This window comes from Oncorhynchus gorbuscha, unplaced genomic scaffold (assembly GCF_021184085.1).
Source record: "Oncorhynchus gorbuscha isolate QuinsamMale2020 ecotype Even-year unplaced genomic scaffold, OgorEven_v1.0 Un_scaffold_3611, whole genome shotgun sequence".
Taxonomy (NCBI): domain Eukaryota; kingdom Metazoa; phylum Chordata; class Actinopteri; order Salmoniformes; family Salmonidae; genus Oncorhynchus; species Oncorhynchus gorbuscha.
This window is the reverse complement of record NW_025747812.1, coordinates 19,596-24,485: the sequence shown is the minus strand read 5'-3', so window position 1 is coordinate 24,485 and position 4,890 is coordinate 19,596. Positions and strand designations below refer to the sequence as shown.

The following is a 4,890-nucleotide window of genomic DNA, read 5'->3' as shown; positions in this document are numbered from 1 at the left end:
GTAAGAGACCTTTGACCTTTGAAGCAGGTTTACAGATATTGGCGCAGATTATGTGATGATGAGGTCGTCAGCTATTTGGGGGAAACAGTACTTTATCAGCAACAACATTAATCCTTTCACATATCAAAATGGCAATATCTGTCCATGAGGAAAACTACACCGGACCAAAATATAAATGCAAAGTATTGGTCCCATGTTTCATGAGCTGAAATAAAAGATCCCAGAGATGTTCCATATGCACAAAAAGCTTATTTCTCTCAAATTTTGTGCACACATTTTTACTTCCCTCTTAGTGAGCCTTTCTCCTTAGCCAAGATAAGCCATCCACCTGACAGGTGTGGTATATCAAGAAGCTGATTGAATAGCATGATTATTACACAGGTGTACCTTGTGCTGGGGGGAGGGGGCAACAAAATGGCACTAAATTGTGCAGTTTTGTCACATAACACAATGCTATAATCTCGGGTTCTAGAATTTAATGTTCATTTCTCTACCATAAGCCACCTCCAATGTCATTTTAGAGTATTTGGCAGTACATCCAACCGGCATCACAACCACAGACCACATGTAACCACGCCAGCCCTGGACCTCCACATCCGGCTTCTTCTCTGCGAGATCGTCTGAGACCAGAAACCCGGACAGCTGATGATACTGTGGGTTTGCACAACCAAAGAATTTCTGGACAAACTGTCAGAAAACCGTAATGATCATGCTTTTTAATCAGCTGTGAGGTGGATGGACTTTCAAATATGTGCACAAAAATTATGCATATGAAACATTTCTTGAATCTTTTATTTCAGCTCATGAAACATGGGACCAACACTTTTTGCGTTTATATTTCTGTTCAGTGTATTTACGAATCCTTGTCTTTGGGATGGGGGGGGGGGTGCTGCCTTGTCCCAATGTGATCACAGTGTGTGTATGTTTAATGTTCCATTGGTGTCAAAGATTATAGGTTGAGCGGTTATATAGAAAGAGCCATGAAGCTGCTGGGAGCCTGCTTCTGGGCCTGTTGCTGGCCGGGGACTTGAGCCTGGCTCAGGAGAAAGATGGAGTAGAGGAACCAGCCGAGGAGGCGACTGCAGAAGATGACGAGGCTGCAGCGGAGTTGATGGCAGAGCCCGAGAGTCCTGGGACAGAAGTTGGACCACCTAACAACCGGCAACCTTGTACCATGTGGATGGGAGGAGTGCCAGGCACTTCAGGGCACAGTGGGAAACAAGGGAGAGACGGGAGAGATGGGCATGATAGCCCACGAGAAGAGAAAGGAGATACAGGAAATTACTTACTTGTCATTTTTATCCATGAGGCACAGTCAATTAACATCAATACAGACATCTGTGAGGTTCTGTGTTATGCACTATAGCCCGTTACCATATCATATGTGATTGAATATTATCTGCTGTTGGCTTGTGTGGTTGTATGTGTTATGCAACATAGCTGACATGAGACATTAACAGTTTCAGGGCCATGGGCCTTTCTCGTGATGGAAAAATACAGAATAACATAAAGACAGGAACTGTGCAATTAGTTGCGAGGGACACATACAGAACGTAGTGAAGAGAACAAACGGTCTTTTGTTAAATAACAGGAGCCAGGTGTGTGATAACTGTATCAAGTGTAGGAGCGCATAGATATTCTTCACAACTACAAAGACTGACCGCTGAAGCACCTAGGGGGCTGGGACCAGCTTGGGCGCCAACAATCAACGATAGGCTGGGTGAGTTTAAACCAAGCTCAGTCTCTACTCTGTGACAGGCCGGCTCGGAAGCAGGAACTACTTCTGTCAGAGTATATTATAATAACTTTATCAGGAACATGTCAGTTCTCTGTTCTACCCTGCGTGGTGTTACAGCGAACCCGTATATACGAAAATTGCATTTACCACTTATTTCTTAGCTAATAAAAAATACACAGTATACAATCGGTGACTCAATGTCATATTTATCCTGATACCAGATTCGATTGACGCAACCCTTAACACATCTAAATCCTCCCTGACTCTGGTCTTTGTGTGTATAGGTGAAGCATGGCGACAACGGCCCTCTGGGTCCTTGTGGTTTCCCGAGCAACCCTGGTCTGAATGGGGCGTAGGGCGAGAGTGTCCTGTCGTATCACTCTTCCTTCAGCGTGGGCCTGACAGATCCTGTCCCTGCCTCCAACGTGCCCATCCACTTCAACAAATTATTTCACAACGAGCAACTCGTGAGCAGGAAGGTCCACTACTCCCGCCTTGGGGTCTACTTCTTCACGTACCACATCACCGTCTACACCAAAGATCCTCGTGTGAGCCTGTTCAAGAACGACAAGCCCATCATGTTCACCTATAACCAGTACTACAAGGGCAATGTTGATCATGCCTCTGGGGCTATCACACTGAGGCTGGAGTCTGGGGGCGAGGTGTGGCTGCAGATCTACAGAAGCGTTTGGAGGGGGGGGGGGTGTATGCAGACAACACCAACGACTCCACCTTCTCCGGGTTTCGTTTGCATCCCGACATGGGAGCGTGGAAGGCCAGGAGGAGACTTCGCTCTGTTGAACTTGGTAGATACTGAGGTTATGCGGGTCTTGAAGGGAGATATTGAGACTTGGGTAGGTTGTATCATCTTTTCCCTGACTGTTCTATAGGCCTCCGTTGCCCAATGACTGGTCTGAGGGGGGAGCGGTAACAAGTTGTTTCTTACATTATTACATTTTCAAAAAGATGCACTGAATATTTTTAACTTATCAAATGTGGGTTTTAAAATGTTGGTTCTATATCTATTGGATTCTAGCATTTAAGATACATTAATGCAATACTATATTTAATATACAATTGAATAACAAAGTTGTGCACAGAAACAGCTTATGACCTAGATGGCTTTATGACTGTGTCACATCATATGGGGGCAGTGTCTGTGAAAAAAAATGTGTTACAGTAAAAATGAAGTCAGCTATGCTTTCTTTGTCAGATAGCCATTTTGCATCGTAGTGGTTTGTAAACAAGATTAGCAACGGAGTTTTACTTTGCTGATAAAATAGGGACATGGCAGGTTTGAGCAAGTATCCCCAACACTTTGGGAGTGTGGCAGGCCAGTCACCCTTCAGACATTTGGTGGATCCCATTTAGCCAACCAGTCGGTCACGGTTTGTCAGTAGTATATCCTATTTCTGGTTTGATGACCATGGCCATACAACTGTGCTAAGGGGAATTATATCCCTCCCTTCTCCCCTTACGCCTGGCTGAAAAGTATCATGAGAATATTTATTTGGAAATCAACTCTACGGAGAAAAGAGACAGAATCTAAAAGTTGTAATGTACTATATCAACATTCAGTTATCTTTCTCATAATATATAGTTAATTGGCAGATGCAATCCCCAAACTGACAACATCTTCATTCTAATAAAACCCTGCTCGGACGTTTAGCTGTGCCTGTCTCTATGTCAACACTGATGCTGAAATAGAAACTGGAGATCGGTGTAAACTACTGTACTGTGTGCAGTAGCTTCTAGCAGTGACCTGGGTACTCTACCTCCAGGTCTAGAGCCAATGGGTGACCATGTACATTGCATCACTTGCTCGTGGACCAATTAGAACTAAGCTATGTTCGTCCTGGATAATCTATCGTGCTAAGACTAAATAGTAATGAAACAACATCATGATGCTCTTGGCCACTTAAACGGTCAGACTAGTCAGGCACACAGTAGGAATAGATGTGTGCTAAGAAATAACTGCCTTATGGAGATGTGTGGAGACAACTGCCTTGTTCAGGGACGTGATATCAAATACTGATATACAGTTGAAGTCAGAAGTTTACATACACCTCAGCCAAATACATTTAAACTCAGTTTTGCACTATTCCTGACATTTAATCCTAGGTTTAGGTCTGTTTTTAGGTTAGTTGAGATCACCACTTTATTTTAAGAATATAAAATGTCAGAATAATATTAGAGAAAATGAATTATTTCAGCTTTTATTTCTTTCATCACATTCCCAGTGGGTCAGAAGTTTACATACGCTCAATTAGTATTTGGTAGCATTGACTTTAAATTGTTTAACTTAGGTAAAACGTTTCGGGTAGCCTTCCACAAGCTTCCCACAATAAATTGGGTGAATTTGTGCCCATTCCTCCTGACAGAGCTGGTGTAACTGAGTCAGGTGTGTAGGCCTCCTTGCTCGCACACGCTTTTTCAGTTCTGCCCACACATTTTCTATAGGATGGAGGTCAGGGCTTTGTGATGGCCACTCCAATACCTTGACTTTGTGGTCTTTAAGCCATTTTGTCAAAACTTTGGAAGTATGCTTGTGGTCATTGTCCATTTGGAAGACCCATTTGTGACCAAGCTTTAACTTCCTGACTGATGTCTTGAGATGTTGCTTCAATATATCCATATAATATTAATTACTCATGAAGCCATCTATTTTGTGAAGTGCACCAGTACCTCCTGCAGCAAAGCACCCGCACAACATGATGCTGCCACCCCCGTGCTTCACGGTTGGGGTGGTGTTCTTCGGCACGCAAGACTCCCCTTTTTCCTCCAAACATAACAATGGTAATTATGGCCAAACAATTCTTTTTTTGTTTCATCAGACCAGAGGACGTTTCTCCAAAAAGTACAATCTTTGTCCTCATGTAGAGTTGCAAACCGTAGTCTGGCTTTTTTATGGCGGTTTTGGAGCAGTGGCTTCTTCCTTGCCGAGATGCCTTTCAGGTTATGTCGATATAGGACTCGTTTTGCTGTGGATATAAATACTTTTGTAAACGTTTCCTACGGGTTTCTTCACAAAGTACCTTTGCAGTTGTTCTGGGATTGATATGCACTATTTGCACCAATGTACAGTCACCTCTAAGAGATAGAATGTGTCTCCACCCTGAGCGGTATGACGGCCATGGTGTTTATACTTGCGT

At 43.4% G+C, this 4,890-nt stretch overlaps 1 pseudogene; it reads left to right on the top strand.

The window, feature by feature from the left end:
- The first annotated feature begins 955 nt into the window (after positions 1–955).
- On the top strand, positions 956–2,878 carry LOC124028005 (annotated as a pseudogene).
- The last annotated feature ends 2,012 nt before the right edge of the window (positions 2,879–4,890 follow it).